General features: G+C 35.8%; 1 protein-coding gene across 1 annotated transcript in view; it reads left to right on the forward strand.

Moving 5' to 3' along the window:
- Alg1 (ALG1, chitobiosyldiphosphodolichol beta-mannosyltransferase) overlaps window positions 1–22,594 on the forward strand; it is a 238,764-nt gene that overhangs the window by 129,061 nt on the left and 87,109 nt on the right. The gene's annotated exons all lie outside the window — the stretch shown is intronic.

Consider the following 22,594-nt stretch of genomic DNA (forward strand, 5'->3'; position numbering starts at 1 on the left):
TCTATTATTCCTACTCCTTTAGTTTTTCTTCTTACTATCTGCATGTTTCTCTATGCTTTAATTTAATTATTTATTTTTACCGTATCCATCACATAGGGGGCACCACATATTATTTTGACGACTATTACATTATGTCCTAGATACGGTCAAATGTAGTATGTATTATATATTTAAATCTTATTTTAATCATTAAATTATGTTCTCTGTCGGGTCAACGATGATTAATATATGATTACATTTATATTTTACTTATATTTCTTGCCTTTGATTCTAATATTTCTAAATTTTATTATCATCTTTCGATTTATTTATATTCGATTTATTTTCGGCCTATACTGGTTTATATTTGGTTTAGATTTAAATTACTTAGCACATATTTATCATCACAGAAACAGAGAACCTTGTCGTTTTTTTGCCTTCATTCTGGGTGGTTGGCCCCAGTTGACGTCATCTAGATTGTCGGTAAAAAACGATAATAATTTTTTTTTTTTTTTTTTTTTGCGTTGTCTTAGGTCCCTGATGGTATTATTGTTGGATTTATTTGCTTATTCTAATGGTTCTTTATATTATCCGTAATATTATAGACATTATGGGTGCATTGCATGATTGCTTGCAACTGCATTGACTCATAAATATTATTTACATATTAGTTACAGTTACTGTCGTTTTTAACTTTCTTTACTTTTTATCAATAATTATAATTATATACTGTATATATATGTATATATATATGATATTAAAAATATATATATGTTATATGATATTTATTACAATAATATAATTATAAAAATTACATTTCATAATACAAATTATATATATATATATATGCAGTATATAATTTTATTCTTTATATAGAGGTACCAAGTAAACATCAATTATAGATCAGCACAAAATTAAAAAGATACTGTAGACACCATTTTATAATGAAATAAACATATAAATTAAAAAATAATAATAAGTTTAAGTAGCTTAAGCCCAAATTACGTGGCACCTCTGGAATGTTGTTGTGGCACCCTAAGGTTCCGTGCCACCCTGGTTGAAAACCACTGCTCTAACTCCCCAGAGTTCCTGGTCCTGAAACAGAAAAAATGAAAAACAGATATTTAATTTCATTTTTTACCCATACAGTGGACCATTTACCATACAAAAGTTATAAATAGCTCTGACTCTTACTAAGGTAAGTTATGTTGGATAACATTTGTTATGAAATTATTAAATACCCAACACTAAAATTTGTGGGTCCCTAAGCAGGAAAGGATCCCAAAGTCCTATCATCCTATTTCTCTGACTAGCTGTCTGTTTGTTCAAAATCCTGGAGAGAATGATCATTGCTTGCCTTACATAGTATTTAGAAGAAAATGGCCTTTTCTCCAACATGCAGTGCAGTGCAGCTTCTGAAGAAAACAGGTCTATATTGGACCATCTAACTGGACTGGAAACAACAATTCAAGATGCTTTCCTAAAAAAAGAATACCAGGTGTTTATGTTCTTTGGTACAGAAAAGGCTTGTGACACAACTTGAAGATTTGGTATTTTAAAAGACCTAAAATCTTTATAGCTTCAGTCTTAGAGGTCACTTCCCTGTTTTTATTAGAAAATTTACATCCCATCGGGCTTTCCAAGTTCATGTGGGATCCACCCCCTCTCTGTTCTTCTGCCAAGAAGAGGGAGTGCCTTGAGGATGAGTTTTTTATGTGTTATGTTTTTTGCCATCAAAGTAAATTCAGTTACAGAACAACTATTTTTCCAACTGTAAATAGTGCCTTCTGTATTGGTGACTTTAACATATTTTTCCAGTGATGTAACATGCCATTGATTGTATCAATTCCTGGGCAGTGACAAATAGCTTTAGGTTCTCACCAAAAAAGACTTTGTGGGCATTTTTGTTGTAAGTATAATTTTAATCCTGAAAGTGAAATGAGGCTTGGTCATAAGGTTATTACAATAATACCCGAGACCAGATTTTTGGGGCTCATGTTTGATAAAAAGCTCACTTTTTTACAACACGTCCATCAACTACATACAAAGTGCACGAGAGGTTTGAACATACTTCGTGCTCTCTCCTTTACCTCTTGGGATACAGACTGATGCACCTTCTCTGTCTGTATCATGCACTCTTGCAATCAAAATTAGATTATAGATTCCAGGTATATGCATCTGCCAGAAACAGTGTACTTTGATGCTGGATGCTATTCACTGTCAGGTTGTATTGCTACTGGAACACTTCATGTATCACCTGTGCAGGGTTTCTACGTGTTAGCAAATGAATCATCTTTATTGCTTCGACCAAGGCAGTTGTTTCTACAGTATTTGTACCATTTGTTGAGCCACAGTGGGAAACCATGTATAATATCGGTCAGACTGCTAACCATCCTTTTGGTATTTGTGTCCAAAAGCTACTCCAAGATTTATATATCGCAGTAGACAAGGTTACCCTATCATCAAAGTAACACATTCCACCCTGGCATGCAATCTTCCAGCCTGTGACTTCTGAAGGGAGGGTATAACACTTTATTCAGTTCTCCCTTAAGAACTGAATGAAGTGTTATACCCTCCTTTCTGTTTCCTGCAGCTCTATTCAGCACACCAAGCTGAACACTTTGACTTATTGCCAGTTTATACAGATGGCTCAAAGTCAGAATTACTTGTTGGATCTGCTGCTGTCTTTCCAAATGCAACAGTATCTGAGCAAATTCCTTATGAGTACAGCATATACATTACAGAGCTGTGTTCTACATGCAATTTTGGTTTCATTAATACAGTGGTACCTTGGATTGCGAGTAACTTGGTCTGCGAGTGTTTTGCAAGACGAGCAAAAATTTTTAATAACTTGATAAACGAGCTTTAACTTGATAAACGAGCGAGGTCTTGCAATTCGAGTACAGTCAGCCCTCGTATAACACGTGTTCACCCTACACGAATTCGATCATACACGATTTATAAATAGGGGAACGATATCTTATATAACATGAACCGAATTCGCTTATGCACGATTCGCCTTTATGTTTACAAGAAATGACAGTTGAACGCAGAATCACCCCAACTGAACGCAACACGATAGGAATGAAGAGAAGATTCTGAAAATGTATTTGTGTTTTATATCAGTAAAGGCGAAACACATTTCACCATAACGTAAAAACCAACACAATTCTAGCTATCAGCATAATTGCAAATGCAATTAGGTCGAGTTTACTGCCAGTTTATAACATTTTCCACTAGCAGAAACGCAACTGGAAATTGTTTTTATTGTTTTATGGTAGTAACCCCTAGAAATGTACTTTAGTAAAATGTGAGGTGTTAATAATGTATCTCCTCCTTTACGGTATTGTTTATTCAGTTGCTACACGCACGCAGCTTTGTTTATGTGTATCAAGGGTGCCTCCTCATTTTGTAATTGTGCTTTATTCCCTAAAAATTGCCTGCCGAGTGTCACGTGATCACGTGCTGCTCGGGATTGTGGTTAATCGTCTCACATGCTCGGTCTCAGTTGGCATACCTCATTCGTATACAGTCAACATTCGTGCTAGCGTTGTGACCACGTGTATGTGCGTAAAGCATTTTTTTATTTTGTGTTCAAATGTAGTGACTGTTCTTTATTAACTGTGCACTACGAAAATGGCCCCAATGAAGAAAAGGGTTGGAAAAGAAGGCAGTAAGAAGGAGATGATTACCGTAGAAGTTAAGAAGGAAATCATCGAGAAGCACGAACAAGGTATGAAAGTGGCCGCCATCACAAGATTTTATAAGAAGTCTACGTCAACAATTTGCACAATATTAAAGAAGAAAGAAGAACTAAGGGGACTAAGATGTAGCAAAAGGAGTCAAAAGAATATCAAAGCAACAGCCACGTATTCTGGAAGATGTAGAAAAGTTGCTTTTGGTGTGGATAAACGAGAAGCAACTAACAGGTGATACTGTGACCGAGAACTTGATATGTGAGAAGGGAAAGGCCTTGTATGCCGACCTCGTAAGTAAACAGCCAGGTATGTCTACAGAAAACAAAGAAGGCTTCAAGGCGAGCAGGGGATGGTTTGATAACTTTAAGAGGAGAAGTGGCATCCATAGTGTTGTGAGGCACGGAGAGGCTGCAAGTTCGGATGCTAAGGCAGCTGAGGCGTTCGTTGCCGAGTTCCAGAAGCTCGTGGTTTCCAAGTGTTACCTGCTGCAGCAAGTTTTTAATTGCGATGAGACGGGGCTTTTTTGCAAAAAGATGCCAAAGAGGACCTACATTACAGCAGAAGAGAATGCAATGCTCGGTCACAAGCCCATGAAAGGCCATCTCACCCTCTTGCTGTGTGCTAATTCAAGCCGTGATTTCAAAGTCAAGCCCCTGCTCGTGTATCAATATGAGAATCCACAACCCTTCAAGAAATGCAAGGTGCAGAAGAGCCAGTGAAACGTTATGTGGAGGTCCAACGGCAAGGCTTGGGTCACTCGTATCTTGTTCGTTGAGTGGATCAACAAGGTCTTCAGTCCTGCAGTGAAGAAATACCTTTTAGAAAAAAAACTGCCACTCAAAGTCTTGCTGGTTATGGATAATGCTCCTGCTCATCCTCCAGACCTTGAGAACGACTTACTGGAAGAATTCGAGTTCATTAAGGTCAAGTTCCTTCCTCCCAACACTACTCCATTACTCCAGCCCATGGATCAGCAGGTCATTTCGAACTTTAAAAAGCTTTACATCAAGGCACTATTTCAGCGATGCTTCGAGGTGACCGAACGAACTAACCTTACCCTCTGAGAGTTTTGGAAAAATCATTTCCACATCATAAACTGCCTCAAAATCATCGATAAAGCCTGGGATGGGGTCACCACGAGAACCCTCAATTCTGCTTGGAGAAAACTGTGGTCTGATTGCGTTGAGAGGTTTGCTCATGAACAGGAGCTGCCAGTTGTCGATGAAATTGTGTCCTTGGGGATGACCATGGGACTGGAGGTGAATAAGGAAGACATTCAAGAGCTGGTGGAGGAACATGGCCAGGAGTTTACCACCAGCGAACTGATGGATCTGCATCGCGAGCAACAGTAAGAGGTTATGGAGATCTCGTCTGAGGAAGAGGAGAAAAAAATGGAGACATCCCTCTCTTCAAATGAGATTAGGGAGGTGTGGAAAATGTGGGAAACAGTGCAAAATTTCGTAGAAAAGCACCACCCGAGTAAGGCTGTGGCAGTGCGAGCGATGAATCTGTTTTAACGACAATGCAGTGTCATATTTCTGTGAAATCCTCAAAAGGAGGCAAAAGCAAGTGTCATTGGAGAGGTTCCTTGTTAAAGTCGCACAAAAAGAAAAACTCAACAGATAGTAGTGATTCCGTTAGTGACAGTGAAAATCGTCCTACCCAATAATTAATAAATTCGATTGCTTTTAAAAATATAAAAAGGGATGTATGTATTTTGTATTAATCATTTTTACAGTATATGAATATTTTTGAGTTTTGGAACAAATCATCTGGGTTTCCATTATTTCTTATGGGGAAATTCACTTTGATATACAAGTGCTTTGGATTACGAGCACATTTCTGGAACGAATTATGCTCGCAAACCAAGGTACCACTGTATCTCAGTCTTCTGCCTGATGTCAGGATTAGTAGCTTCATTGCATCTTTAGGCCTTTACTAACACAAATACTAATGATGTTGCTAAAGCATTAGCTTATAAGGTGTAGTACACATCATGGTTTCAAGATGATGTAATACACTTGGGATTCAAGATAAGATCAAAGAAACAAACAAATGCAGATTTTATTTCTGCTTGGGGTTTCAGAATCTGGGTAAGCAGTGATGCAGGTCTTGCAATTACCAGTTGATTTCACATTGACTGATGTTAAGTTGAAAGAAACTACACTTAAGTGGTGAAGGTTATTTCATTATTGTCGAAATTCTTCGGTATTTCAAAATTGATGCAGCTCCAGGGGCTCACATCTGGTAAGTATGGGCTTGGTGCACCCAGAGTCCTGAGCTGGATATCATGGTTCTTGTCTTTCTTGGCGATTCCCTTCTACATCTGACTCATGTTCTTTCTCTCTCTAGCAGAAATATTTTTTGGCTGGTGCAGCATAAGCCTCAGGCTTCTTTGTACCATATGGTTAATAATAATTAGAAATGCTCTTCAGTATGAACTACATTAGAATTTGATGAATTGGTGAGAACTACAAAATATTAATAGTTGACTGAAAAGTACAGAAATTGATAAGGTAGACTGCAAGCAACAAAAAGTGATATACAGTATGTTTGTTTTTAGTTAGTTGTTGGCGCATTGGCTTCTGTGGCCATAATGCACCTCCCAAGGTTTTTGCAGTACTCTGATCCAAGCCCGAGGCGGGATTCGAACCCGCAACCTTTGGGTTGCCAGGCTGGCACTTTACCAACCTGGCTAGCACACGATATACAGCACACACACACACACACACACACACACACACACGCACACAGGGTGATTCACTACAGTGCGACAAACTTGCAGGAGGTGTAGGGGACACAAAGACGAATCGGAATCACATAGCATTGCAGGGTCCGAAATGCCTTCGTCATGCGGTAGAGGACGTTGAACGGGAGGTCACGTGAACAGCAATCCCACTGGAAGTCAGCATTTGCGAACTGTTTCTGTTGAACAAACCAAGTAGCAAAAGTCCTCCAGAGTGGATAATCCACAGGCTCCAATGATTGGACGCATTGCAGATGGTATGAACTCATTTGGTTTGTTGACAGTATCCTCCATACAGTGGATTGGGAAATGTCCAATCGTTGGCCTATCGCTCGAGTACTCGTACTCGGATTGCCTTCTGCAAGACGTAGGACATTCTCCTCATTGTCTGGCGTCCTCGTCGTTCGCTCTGGATTCACGGTACCTCTCGTGAAACAACCAGTCTCACGTAACCTTCTGTGCACACGTGCAAAAATCGTATGATGAGGATCACACCTGTGTGGGAAACGTTCCTGGTACAAGCGCAGAGCGGCGCGCCCATTACAGTCCGCATCACAAAAGCGAGGTGCATGTCGGCCAGTTCAACGTTTGAATACTCGTCCATCCTACTGCCTCGGGAACCGGTTCGCAAATGCTGACTTCCAGCGGGATCGCTGTTCACGCAACCTCCCGTTCAACGTCCTCTACTGCATGACGAAGGCATTTCGGACCCTGCAATGCTATGTGATTTTGATTCGTCTTTGTGCCCCCTACACCTCCTGTAAGTTTGTCGCACTGGTAGTGAATCACCCTCTATATATATGTATATTTTTAAGTATATACGATACTCAAAATATAAAATATATCTATTTTATATTTTGAGTACTGTATATACTCGTGTAAAAGCCAACTTCATGTATAATGCAACGTCTATTTTTTTCATAAATATTTTAAAGGGAGTGACCTGTAAAATACCTTGTCCATACTTTGCAGGAGTTATTTTTCTTTTCTTTCCTTTTTTTTTTTTTTTGTTATTTTTACTTTATTTTCAAGTTTCTACTCTTACACAGCTTTGGACAAGTTTGGAAACACAGTCCTTTGATACATGGTCAGGTGTAGTCCCCTGATGAAAAACCTGATCATGTATCAACCTTTATTTTCACTGACATCGGATTTAATTGTATTTTTGTTCCATTTCTCCATTTTTGAACTAAGGATAAATTTATCCACCACTATCTGATGCCAGCTACTGTTATTTTATTTTATTTTACAGGTCAATTTAATTAATTAATTTATTTATTTTACAAGTCACTTCCTTTAAAATAATTCTTTTATGTTTTGGCTATTATTCCTTTTTGGCTTTTGGCTTTCTGTGTAACTCATACTTACATCTTTATATTTATTATAATATATATATGTATACTTCTGCATCCTTTGTTGCACCTTTGTGCACTTTGGTGCATTTGACATATTCAGTATATTTTTATTTTCCCTTTATTTCCACTGTTTTTGACTTATAGCACAACATGTGATATTTTATATCTATTTAAGAATTAGCGATCTCCTGCTTTGCACGATGCTATTCTTTAAATTACAGCCACTTCTGTTTCCTTTCTTTAGATAGTCTTTACACCTTCAGCCATTTGCTTTCTGTTCTTTTAATTGTGGCATTTTGTGTGACTTGCACTTCTGTCTTTGCATTATCTTTCATAGTTATTATATATACATCTGCATCCTATGCTGCAACTTTGTACACTCTGGAGAATTTGTTATATTCAATCTATATTTAATAAATGTTTATCTATCTTCAATTTAAGTCTTAACCTTCTGCTGCTTTGTGCAAAGCTAGTCTTAAAATACAACACTTCTGCTTAATTTCTTTATTGTTTAGATAGTCATGTTCGTTGTACTTCCTGCCACATTTCTTCATATTTTTTTTTTTTGTCCATAATTGAGCGTAAAATGCATTAGCATTAGTAGAAGCATACGATGCAAGAAAGCAAGCTTATGCAGCATTAGCCAAAAAAAACCCGCTCCCATTTCACCCCTCCATTCATTCCAAATACCTGTCCAGCTCAGCCTTAAATTTATTTAGGCTATCAACTTCCACAACAAAAGATGGAAGTCTGTTCCACCAGTCAACTACCTGCTGGCTAAAGGCAAACTTCCACACATCTATCCTACAACTGTCTTTCCTCAATTTGAATTTATGCCTTCTCAGGTGATTATTCTGAGCAAGAAGAAGAATCCCATCGGCATTGAGCATGCTCAAACCATTCAAGGCTTTATACACCTCTCTCAGATCACCTCGCCTGTGCCTAGTCTCCAGACACTGTAATTTGCAAAACTTAAGCCTTTCTTCATAACAGCAACCCTTTGTTCCATTCATCTTGTTGCCCTTCTCTGTACTCGTTCCAGCAGCTCTACATCCTCCTTGAAATGAGGCCTCCAGACCTGTATATAGTACTCAAGGTGTGGCCTGACGATTGCCATATACAAGGGAATAATCACCTCCTTATCCCTGCTAGAAAAATTCCTGTATATCATTGACAAGACACCATGAGCTACTCTTGCAGACCGTCTGCACTGCTTAGAAAACTTCATATCTGCCTGCACAATTATCCCCAGGTCCTTTTCATTCTCTACTGCTGTCAGTGTAGTAGCACAGAGTTGATATGTTACTCTGGGGTTACTGTTTTCCATATGTAGTACTTTACATTTGTCAATGTTAAACTTCATTTGCCACCTCTCAGTCCATCTGCTCAACTTTTCTAGATCCTGTTGCAGCAGCATACTATTATTAGTGTTCTTAACAACCCTGCAAACTTGGACATTAAACCTGATATACCATCATCAATATCATTATAAATACAGAAAACAACAGACCCAACATTGAACCCCAAGGGACTCCACGTAGAACATTAGTCCACGAAGAGCAGTGTCCATTGATTACCACTCTGTCTTCTCCCACTAATCCATCCGTTTATCATAGCAGCAATTTGTCTCCAATGCAACACTGCTCCAATTTGTGCAGCAGTCTTCCATGTGCAACAGTATCAAAAGCTTTCTAAGATCCAAATACAGTAAACCCCCGCTATTTGCAGGGGTTACGTTCCTGAGAAATGCCGCAAATATATACCAGAAAAAAATTATTATATTTGAGAATTTGGTTTCATTATGATTTGAAGGAAATTAAAAGCACGATTTCACTATGTGATATAGTGAAATAGAGTTTTGGATGTTTATTGAGGTGGATTGACGTCAATTTACACTTTATACTTGGCAATATTTTGAGGTTCAACTGAACTCCATCATTAGGCCCTATGGGGGAGATTGGGGCATGAAAGGAATCGATTTAGTAATTGTGGTGTTGCAACAGCATCACATTGTTGTGTTGCATTAATGAGTTGTAGTACAGTATTGGCATTTTGATGATTTAGTTAAGATGATTTACTTAAATTAAATTCTTTACAAAATTACAAAGTATAAATTAAAGTCAATGCAACAAGGCATCATAGGTTTAAGAGTACAAATAATCTATATAATATTGGTGTGAACCCACCATAGATCACTCTTAAAGGCAAAAAACTACATTAGTAGTGTAAAAGGGCATCATTTTGTCTGTGTCTCATATTGTGCTCCTCCTTCACAACTGGATTGTCATGTCTGCAATACCAGGATACCTGCCCACCCACCAATGAAAGGCCAACTACCCTTGAAACAGTGCCGTCTGGGTGGTGGTGGTGCCCACCGAGAATAAGTAACAATCGTCTTCTCTTTTAGTGAAGCGTTACTTATTCGAGGTAGTGCAATACATGGCAACTCATTGTGAAGAGGGCGCACAGTATGAGATACAGATGGGGTGATGCCCTTTTACACTTCGGTAAACATTTAAACTGTAAAAAGTATGTGGTGCTTTGTGGGTTATACAGAAGATTCTTTTTTGTCAGATGCTATTTAAAATATGTAGATGCTCTATAGAAGTTTGGATATTTTAGGTTCTAGCTGTTTTCCGATTCCCAGGATATATGGTATAATTATCTTGCATGTGCGGAAATTTTGTGCGGAAATTTGCCTTTAGCCAGCGGGTGGTTGGTGGGTGGAACAGACTTCCATCCCTTGTCGTGGAAGTTGATAGCCTAAATAAGTTTAAGGCTCAGCTGGACAGGTATTTCGAACGAACAGAGGGGTGAAGTGGAAGTGGTTATTTTTATTTATTTATGTTACTTTTTTTTTTTTTTTTTTTTTTTTGGCTGATGCTGCATAAGCTTGCTTTCTTGCATCAAATGCCTCTACTAATGCTAATGCTAATGCTAACGCGAATACTGAGTTATGGCTCCCATAGTAATAAAGGGGTTCCGTTCCAAAGTATGAAATATATAAGAAAAACTACTCTAAAATTTTGTATATGTATGTATTATATGTACCTTCATAATATGACTAAGTACATAGACAGTACATAGTGAAATGCAAGCATATGGCATCGAAATGAAAATAAGAAACAATTTAATATTAAATGAAATATTTATTAGAAATTTCAAACAAATCTTTCAAACCAGCATCTTTGCTAGCTAAAAAACTTATCCCGCCAGTGCTATCCCCAGTTTTTCTAAAGTGTTGATAAAGGAGTTTTGCCTTTTCACGAATGATGAGTGAACTTAACGAAATTTTATTTTGAGTTCGGTCTTCTGTCCATAGATTTAAAGCTTTTTTCATTTTTTCTAATTTAATATCACGAGTTACAGAGCAAATTTTTGAAACAATTAGTGCGTTTTCACGGACACTACGGCGGATTTTTTCTTCCGATTTCTTGATTGATCGTACCGTTGACTCATTGATTTTATAATGTTTTGCCAATGAGGAGACACTTCTACCATTAGAAATTTTGTCTAATAACTCAATTTTATTCGCTAATGTCATCACCTTCTTTGATCTTTTCACATTTCCCTTGTTATTCGTAGCCATATTTTTGTACGGTTTAGAAAGAAGTTGTCCACAATAAAGTCACTTTCTTCTGTTAACACACTCGAAAAAGTCTGTTTTACACTGCAAAACAGTAGATTTATCATTTGTAAGCATATCAATTTATAAATTGATAAATTTATTCAATTTATAAGCATATAAATTAAAAGCAAACGACAAAACCTTCCATGACAAGCGCATAACACATACTGTACAAGGATTAGCGAGAAACATCCACGCTTGCGATTTTGTCACCCCTCTCTCACCACCCACTGAGCACTGTTTTGACCGGGAAAGATAATTTTAGCCACGTCCGTGTTTTTTTATGGCGGAAAATGTTCACGGCGCTTTAAAATTCACATTTTTTTAGGTTTCATATTTATTAACTCAGCGACCGCAAATATGTGAAACCGTGAATACAGATACCGCGAATAGCAGGGGTTTACTGTATATAATATCAATGATATTCTTTGCATCCAGCTCCTTTGTGACTACATCATTGTATCCAATCACATTAGTCAGACAAGACTTCCCCTTAACAAACCCATGCTGTGTCAGAGCTATAACTGAAGTCTTGTCTAGATGATCCTGCAATGCTTCTTTAACCAGTGCCTCCATTAATTTCCCTGGAGCAGTAGTTAAACTAACAGGTCTGTAATTACCTGTGTCTCCCTTTGATTCTCCTTTGTGGATTGGGGTCACATTTGCACATCTCCAGTCCATGGGCACCTCCCCTGAGTTCAAGGAAACTCTCATAATTATGGCTAAGGGTTTGCTTACTTCCTTTGCTGCCTCCTTTAATATAACTGGATAGATGCCATCCACCCCGGGTGATTTTATTATGTTTATCTTCAACAATTTCTCCTCCACTTTACTCTCAGTTATTACAAAATCAAGCTCACTGCCAGAGTTCAATTCACCTCTGGCATTCTCCTCCCTGAATAACTTCTCATGTGTGAATAATACTCATTCAAAATACTCATTTAGTTTGTTAGTCACCTGAGCAGGATCATCAACAGTTGAACCATCAATATTCAGTGGGCCAATCTGATTCATCCCTTTACTTCTGGAGTTTACATAGGTAAAGAACTCTGCTGTTTTCTTTGCATTCTTTGCCAAAGATTTCTCATAATCTGCCTTTGCCTGTCTAATCTCCTTTGTGACTTGGTTACAGACCAGCTTATATCTGTCATAGGCTTCCATGTCACCCATTAATTTTTATGTATCCCATGCATTTTTCTTCTCTGCCACATGTCTCATTAGTTCATCTGACATCCATTTAGGCCTAAACCTAGAACAATATTTTTTTGTTGATATGTAAAGCCTAGTAGCTTCCAAGATTAATTCTTTGAATGCTTCCTATTTTGAATTAGCTGTTGGTAACATCATCAGTTGGTCCCACTGTATAGAATTTAAATACTGTCTCAGACTACTGTAGTCGACTTTACGAAAGCAAAAACACTTCCCTTTACCCCCGATGGTACCTCTTTGAGTAACTCCCACTTCAGCACACTGTGATCACTGCCACATAGTGGTTCCTTGATCTTCAGATTCTTAATGCACGAAGAATCACTACTGATAATCTGATCAAGAGTATTACTCCCTCTAGTTGCCTCCCAAACATGCTGATGTAGAAAACAATCATCCAATAAATCCACAAAAGCCTTGCTAGTGTGTGAGTGACGAACCCAGAAATTCCAGTCAATATCCGGGAAATTAAAATTTCCCATCATAAGACTCTCTGATTTACTGGCCCACTCCATTTCCTTGTACAGTTTTTTATTATACTCATCAGAGTCATTAGGTCTATAACATAATCCTACTCTCAATTTTGATCTCCCAGTGCTTACGTCACACCAAACTGACTCGACACTGCACTGCCCAGCGATGTCGACTGGCTGCACTTCCTTGGATTTTGTGTTCTTGACTAATAGCATAACCCCTCCTCCCTTCCTGTCCTGTCTATCCTTCCTGTACACATTGTACTCCCCATCCAGTTCTGCATTCCTTATATATGTGTGACGCCACATCTCTGATATCCCAACAATATCTGCCTTTGATGTTTTGACCAACACCTCAAATTCATCAAATTTATTTACCAAACTCCTAGCATTGGTGTATATGCAAGTATCACCTGTTCCTATTCTTTGCTACCTATTATAAAGGTCACTGTTTATTTAACAGCTCTTTCACATTGGTTTTATTACTAAAAATTAAGTATGGACCCTGTTTGTTAATGGTTTGCTGCAGCTATCGGGTTGACTATTTGTGTTTTCGCCCTGTCATTTCCTGCCTATTTGGTTTTGTTTTTCAGATATAGATTTTCTGAAATGTCTTACGCTTTTAAGTTTTTGACTTATCGGTATTTGTTTGCTTTAATTCGTTTTATTAAATATACAGCAACTTTGATATTAAATTTTACCGTAAATCTCATTATAAACACTGCATATGGACTACCTTGTCCATACTTTGTAGGAGTTATTTTGCTTTTCTTTTCTTTTTCGATTATTTTTAATTTTCAAATTTCTGCTCTTACACAGTTTTGGACAAGTATGGAAAAGCAGTTCTTTGATGCATGGTCATGTGTAGTCCCCTGAGCAATTACCAACTTTTATTTTTGCTGACATCGGATTTAATTCTTTTTTTTTTTTTTTGTTCTATTTCCCCCTTTTTGAACTATGGCTAAAGTTATCCACCATTATCTGATGGCAGCTACTGTTATTTTATTTTATTTTACAGGTCAGTTAAATTTATTTATTTATTTTACAGGTCAGTTAAATTTATTTATTTATTTTACAGATCACTTCCTTTAAAATATTTCTTTTATGTTTCAGCTATTATTCCTTTTTGGCTTTTGGCTTTCCGTTTAGCTCATACTTACATCTTTATATTTATTATAATATGCATGTATATACATATATAAATAATGTGTAGTTTTTGAAATAAATAGTGTCAGTGAAAATGGAAATGAAAAGTACACACGGTGCCTGAACTAAGAGAAGTTTAAGGGATAGTCGAAAGTGGAAGTGAAGTAGTGGTTAAACAGGTGAAAGAATTTGAAAAACCTAGTACAAAAATGAACTGGGACTGAGGAAGCAAACAAACAAAAAAAAAAAAAAAAAAAAAAAATAATAATAATAAATAACAAAGAAATAAATAAGTAAATAACACTATATTCAGATATGGGAGGGCAATTTTAGCAAGAGGTCGCATCAGGGAATGGCAAATATGCAAAAATCTGAATATAGTAGATGAAAATATGATACATAGCCAGGAAATTCATCAGGAGACTACTCCTGACCATGTTATTTGGTTTTTTTTTTAGGAGTATTACCAACTAATACCATATTGCTCCGGGAATATGCGGTGGTCATTTTATGACCTTTCCACATCCTCCATATTTGGTGGTGACAGGCTCGAACCCCAGTCTAATCAAGAAGCGTGTGCTATGCACTGCTGCTCCTGCCAACATGGCTACGGAGGCACCTCCTGGCCATGTATCAGGCACCGTGTTTCCAAACTTGTCTGTAGTATAAGAAAAAGGGGTGAAGCAAATATGCAGCCATTATCTTAATACTAGTAGACAAGGTAGTCCCTACGCAGTGTAAAAATAGAGTTAACGATGTAAATTAAAATAAATACAAATTTACAAAAGTGTAATGTGAAATATAATACAAATGTATGTGAAGTGCGGAAGGGGTGAAAGGTGATTAAATTAACGTGGTTGAAACTTAAAATTCAAATATAAAGCAGAGAAATTTGATCGAAAAAGTGTGGACAAGGTATAGGGAATGGTAAAATTCTTGGGGAGGGGAAGGGGAGAAAAAGATGGTCAAAAGAAGGCGAAAATAGTGATAGGATTGAGGATAGACGGGAGTGGTCGTATTACCCTCGTATTACACTAATAGCTTTACGAACGGAAAAAAATAGAAAAAGACAGTATAAAGATAAAAAGCATAGAAAAAGTCATTAAAAATACTGAACTTACTGGGTATGTAAGGCCCAACCTTAAAGAAAGGGTTCTGGTATAAGCAAGCGTTAGTAAAAATGGCTTGTAGAGAAGAAGGGAAATCAAAACTAAAAGTGGGAGTTACCTGGAGTCATTAAGTCGAGTAGAGGAGAGACAATGTTTACAGCCAAAATGCAAAAGGGGGAAACAATGACAAATCACCGAGTTATATAGATTTAGAGAAACAGATGGGGATGACCTCTATCGTTGAGAAAAAAAATAAAAAAAGTGTGAAAGATGGCCTAAAAACATGAAACTCCAGACAAAAGGTCGCACACATACCAATATGTGAAGGAACGTGTGAAACAGAAAGTAGAACAAGAATAATTCCGAACTACAGGAGATAAAATTCTGGTAAAATTTAGATGATCAGAGAACAAGATTTATAGATCATGGCTCCAAACTTCCAAGATGACAAACCGCTGTAGAAAGAGAAAAGCTGTTTGGCACATCTGAGGTTAATTGAAGGTTTAGTGAATCCATTGAAGAGCATGACAAAATATCCAGCAGGCGAAAAACTTTTGATGGAAACAGAATTAAAAACCTTGAAGAAGAATTTTCGTATCCATTGATAAAATTTTATTTCACCAAATAAAGGGCCTGGTTAAATGATGCAAGGTTACCATACAGACAGTAGATCTGAGACTAGTGGCAGACAAGCGAAGTGCCAAACCTAGTAGTTGTTATCAGGGAAGATACACACTTAATAAGTCCAGGAATAGAAAGCCAAATGTACAGGATTCCAAAAAGTAGAAAGGACGAATTCAAACTAAATGAAAAGTGAAAAAACTTAGAGTAAAGCAACAGTAATCTCATTCTTAAATGGAAGTCATGGACAGTGATTACTAACTAAATAGTGGAAATCCCATCAAATAATATACAGCTGTACAATACCTTTAACACGGACAGGTGCCAAGTAAATCAAAATTGAATTTATTTTTAATTGTAGAAGAAACTATACTGAAACAGTATTTGATGAAAAAGGGAGGTATATTATTATTTAAAAGCTTGTTATAAAAAACTTTTATTGTTTTGCTGAAAAGAATATGGTTGCTGTATACATTGGCTAATCTGATAGCTTGAATACAAATAGTATTTTTGTGAATTTTATTGGAAATATTAGATTGCCAATTTGTGAGGTAAATGACCTCAAAGTTAAAATAGTTTATTTTGTCATAAATGTCAATAAGATGAGGAACTGCATCATTGCAGAGTGTAATTTTCAGATCAAAGAAGTTGGCTGTGCAATTATCAACATTTTCTTTATTGAGTTTAAGTTCAGAGGGGTAAATATTTGCAGCTAAGCGTTCAAAGTAGGAATTTAAAACTAAGATATCATCAATGTACCGGAAAGCTAAAAATTTTTGTTTGGGATTGCTAGTTAAATATAATTCCTCATAGTAGTGTAAAAACAGGTTAGAGAGAAGGCTGGAAATTTGTGAACCCACGAGAACTCCAATTATTTGTTTGTATGCAAGGTTGCCATTGAAATTAAAGTTATTGAGTATGCAAAGATTGACGGAGTTGTCCCAAGTACTCTCATTATTAAGTTTGTCATGGTATTTGTTGAATAATTGTTTTAGCACAAACACTGTAGGTTAAGTGGGATGGAAGTGAACAGGTTGGTGAAATCAAATGTTACTAGTTATAGAGAGAGATTGGATCTAAAAATGTTTAAAATAGCTTGGTTATTGTTAATAATGAAGAATTGTTTGCAGGGTAGGTGAAGGGAAGCAATTCTTCAGACAGCTAAAGCCATCTTCATTGGTTATTGTTAATAGATTGTTAACAATAACCAATCTGTTTTAAACATTTTTAGATCCAATCTCTCTATAACTAGTATTGAAACTTTTGATTTCACCAATCTGTTCACTTGAACTACTGGTGTTTATACTAAAACAATTGTTCAACAAATACCATGAGAAACTTATTATCCACAAGAGTACTTGGGACAACCTCGTCAATCTTTGCATACTCGATAACTTTATTATCGATGACAAGCTTGCATACAAACAAATAATTGGAGTTCCCATGAGTTCACAAATTTCCAGCCTTGTCTCTAACCTGTTTTTACACTACTATGAGGAATTATTTTTTATTAGCAATCCCAAACAAAAATTTTTAGCTTTCTGGTATGTTGATGACATATTAGTTTTAAATACCAACCTTGAACGCTTAGCTGCAGATATTTAACCCTCTGAACTTAACTCAATAAAGAAAATGTTGATAATTGCACAGCCAACTTCCTTGATCTGAAAATTACACTCCGCAATGACACAGTTCCTCATCTTATTGACATTTATGACAAAAGAAACTATTTTAACTTTGAGGTCATTTACCTCACAAATTGGCAATCTAATATTTCCAATAAAATTCACAAAAATACTACTTTTATTTTTTTTTATGAAAACCCAAAACACGATAGGTATTAGAACCTATAGTACTTAGTACCGTGCTTCAGTTGAAGGTTGAGAAGATGAAAGAAGATATTTGTTGACATTAGACTTGAACTTCTGTAGACTGTATTTGTATTCAAGCTATCAGAGTAGCCAACCTATGCAGCAACCATATCCTTTTCAGCAAAGCAATAAAAGTTTTTTTTTTATAACAAGCTTTTTCATCAAATACTGTTTCAGTATAGTTTCTTCTACAATTAAAAATAAATTCAATTTCAATTTACTTGGCACCTGTCTGTGTTAAAGGTATTGTACAGTTGTATATTATTTGGTGGGATTTCCACTACTTAGTTAGTAATCCTGTTCATGACTTCCATTTAAGGTTCTTTCTCAGAAGGAGATTACTGTTGCTTTACTCTCTGGCACACTGTGGCCATAGTTGCCGATGTGCCTAATAAATCTCTAAACCAACAACAACAGCTTTACTCTCTAAGTTTTTTCACACATTTAGTTTGAATTTGTCCTTTCTACATTTTTGGAATTCTGTACATTTGGCTTTTTATTCCTGGACTTATTGTGTATCTTCCCTGATAACAACTGCTAGGTTTGGCACTTTGCTTCTCTGACACCGGTCTCAGATCCAGTGTCTGTATGGTAACCTTGCATCATTTAACCAGGCATTTTATTTGGTGGAATAAAATTTTATCAATGGATACAAAAATTCTTCTTCTTCAACGTTTTTAATTCTGTTTCCATCAAAAGTTTTTTGCCTGTCGAATTTTTTGTCACGCTCTTCAATGGATTCGCTAAACCTTCAATCAACTTCAGATGTGCCAAGCTGAGCTTTTCTCTTTCCACAGCAGTTTGTCATCTTGGAAGTTTGGAGCCATGATCTATAAACCCTGTTCTCTGATCATCTAAATTTTACCAGAATTTTATCTTCTGTAGTTGAGAATTATTCTTGTTCTACTTTCTGTTTCACATGTTCCTTCACATATTGGTATGTCTGTGGCTTTTGTCTGGCATTTCATGTTTTTAGGCCATCTTTTCCACTTTTTTTTCTCAGTGATAGAGGTCATCCCTATCTGTTTCTCTAAATCTATATAACTCGGTGACTTTTCATTGTTTCCCCCTTTTGCATCTTGGCTCTGAACGTCATCTCTCCTCTGCTCGACTTAATGACTCCAGGTAACTCCTGCTTTTAGTTTTGGTTTTGATTTCCCTTCTTCTCTACAAGTCTTGGTATTAACACCTATTTTTACTAACACTTGCTTAGTAAAACCAGAACCCTTTCTTTAAGGTTGGGCCTTACACACCCAGTTAGTTCAGTATTTTTAATGACTTTTTCTACACTTTTTGTCTTTATAATGTCTTTTTATATGTTTTTCCCATTTCTAAAACTATTAGTGTAATGCAAGGGTGATACGAACGCTCCATCTATCCTTAATTCTATCACTATTTTCGCCTTCTTTTTACCATATTTTTCTAATCTTTCCCCTCCCCAAGAATTTTTCCTTATATACCATTTGCTTGTCCACACTTTTTTGATCAAATTTCTCTGCTTTATATATGGATTTTAAGTTTCAACCATGCTAATTTAATTACGTTTCAGCACTTCACATACATTTGTATTATGTTTCATATTACACTTTTGTAAATTTGTATTTATTTTAATTTACATCATTAACTTTATTTTTAAACTGCTTAGGGATTACCTTGTCTATTAGTATTACGATAAAGGCTGCATATTTGCTTTCCCTCTTCTTCTAATACTACAGACAAGTTTAGAAACACAGTCTGTGATACATGGTCAGGAATGATGAATTTCCTGGCTATGTATCATATTTTTATCTACTACATTCAGATTTTGCATATTTGCCATCCCTTGATTTGACCTCTTGCTAAAATTGCCCTCCCATATCTGAATACATTGTTATTTATTTTTATTTTTATTTTTTGTTATTTTATTATTTTATTTTTTGTTTGCTTCCTCAGTCCCAGTTCATTCTTGTACTAGGTTTTTCAAATTCTTTCATCTGTTTAACCACTATTTCACTTCCACTTTCGACTATCCCTTAAACTTCTCTTAGTTCAGGCACCATGTTTACTTTTCATTTCCATTTTCACAGACACTTTATTTATTTTACAAACCACACATTATTTATATCCTTTTGCTTCCTTTACTGCTGCACTGGATGTTTTGGAGCATTAGACATACAATAACTTTTGTTATTTCCCTTTTTCTGCTTATTTTGCTTCTTAACAGTTGTATATTACTACTACTATATATATATATATATATATATATATATATATATATGTTTTTTTTAAGTGTTTTTTTCTCACTAAAAATGAGAAAAACACTTAAAGAAGGATTATAATTAAAGAATTAATCCTTCCTTTTGGTGTCTGTTGGGTTGGCCATGAAGTATATGTATGCACCTTTTAACATGTACGTCATAACAGAAACAGACCTGGCTTATTGCGGTAGCTGCTACGATTTTCGCTGCTGTCCCTTTTACCAAGTAGTTAAAGTACTAGGACCCACGGTTTTAGGTACTATAATTTTTTTTACGTTAAACCTTAATTTCATTTTATTTCAGGTAATCTGTTTTTACTATTCATGTGTTCTCAATTTTTCCATGGTAATTACACCTGATAGTTCAGCTCCTCCACCTAATAATAATATACCACCACTGATGATAATATATTTGTCTTTATTTCATTATGGTTGCCGGTTTTTTCTGCTATAACTAGTAGTACCCTGGATCTATAACCCAGTTTAATATTTTTAATTTTATTTTTTAATACCTTTTCTTGTTTGCTCACACTTTCAGTAATCTTATTATATACATATATATATATTTTATTTTATTGTAGTTAGTTTAGTCTCTATTTGTGATAAATCATGTAATTTGGAACTGGCACCTTATGAGGGGGTGCCGCTAAATTCTTATTTTTTGCTACAATTTTTAGTCTTACCTTTTCTTCTCCCTCCCTGTTCATTTATTATTATGTTTAATTTATTATTTTTCACTCAATAGTTTTGCCATGCTACTGGCATTAATTTTGATTTATATTTAATATCAGTTATATATATATGCATATTAAAAAATATGACAAATAAAAATAAAGATGATGGTAGTGCAAAACATTCAGAAAGCCACAGGCCAAAAAGGAAGATAGCCGAAAAAGTGGTAACCTTTAAAATAAACAAATGTGGTAACTTTTAAAATAAAAATAACACCAGCCCACATCAGATCAAGGCGGGAAAATTTTGCAAAAATACCTTTTTTGAGGTATTTTTGTAAAATTTTCCCTCCTTTATCTGATGTAAGCTGCTGTTATTTTTATTTTATTTTAATTTTTAATTTAAAAGTTACCACATTTTTATTTTAAAGGTTAACACTTTTTCGGCTATCTTCCTTTTTGGCCTGTGGCTTTCTGGATGTTTCGCACTACCACCATCTTTATTTTTATTTGTCATATTTTTTAATATGCATATATTTACATTTGCATCCATTGCTACTGCTTTGTGTACTTTGTTGCATTTGCCATATCCTTTAATTCTATCTCTTAAAAGTTTTTTAAGAGTTTTTAAAAGCTTTAAAAGTTTTTAAGAGCTTTAAAAGTTTTTTATATATATGTATGTAGTCTATCTTATTAATTTCAGTTAAATATCTTAATAAAGAGTGATATGAATCATGACCTCCTCCAGGAATCACTGCTATATCTGTATTCTGGGATCCAACTTGAGCAATAACATTATCCATCAGATGGCATTTAAACATATCCCAGATCAGTAGACTTTTTTCTTTCCTTAGTGTTCCTGGTTAGGGACACCACACTTATTTCAGCCACATTTTCAAAACTTGTTCATCCATCCAACCCTTTTCATGAAATGCACGACTACTGCTTTAGGGAATTTCTGTTTTCGTAATGTCTTTCTCCTGAAAATTGCTATTGTCCTCAGCTTCGTGCCATCAGCCATACATATTAACACAATAGTAACTCTTGTTTTTTTGTGACCAGTCGTTCTGACTAGCACTGATTTTTCTCCCATTTTGTTCACTTTTTGCTGACTAGAATGTCAAAATTGATTGGAGTTTCATCCATGTTTCCAATACACATTAATCAATAGTTGTTCTTCTTTCAATGTTTGATTATAAATTTCTGAAACGAAACACACCAACACACTGGCCTTGAAATCAGCAATGTTCATTTTCTTTGCCTGTTTCAGGGCAAAGATCTGAATTTGTTCCCCAGAAACACTGTTTCCATTCTGCCAAACTTCAGTGGTAAATTTATTTACTTAATCTTCGAACTGTGGCCACCTATTAGTTGTAATTCTATTTGTGCTTTGCCTAAGCTGTGTAGACAGCTTCCTCCAATTCCTAACATTATGCTCCATGGTATTAAATTGTCTTGCAGCTGCAATTGTTTATTTTTTCTGCATACTCAGTCACTTTAAGCTTGAACTTAGCAGTATATTTGTTCCTTCTTGAATCCATTTTGATAGAAAATATGGGATTCCAGAAACAGAATAAGGGAATACAGATGAAGAATATAAAATTATAAAAAACAAAAACAAAAGCCATTGGAAAAGCAACACATGAACTATGTAAACACTAAACAGTACTGATGGGTTGGAAGTTGGAACTGATAATTTTCATTTGTATCAAGTATTTATGAATTTAGAGCGATATATATGAAAAAGGTTCTACTCTTCATCTAGCAACATAAATGACAATAAAGGATCATACTGTTAAGATTAGCCTACGATGAGCATGTGTGGATGTGGTAAACTTAAGTTCCTCGAAAATTC

This window comes from Mastigoproctus giganteus, chromosome 13 (genome assembly GCF_048544385.1).
Source record: "Mastigoproctus giganteus isolate SK-2022 chromosome 13, ASM4854438v1, whole genome shotgun sequence".
Classification (NCBI taxonomy): Eukaryota; Metazoa; Arthropoda; class Arachnida; order Uropygi; family Thelyphonidae; genus Mastigoproctus; species Mastigoproctus giganteus.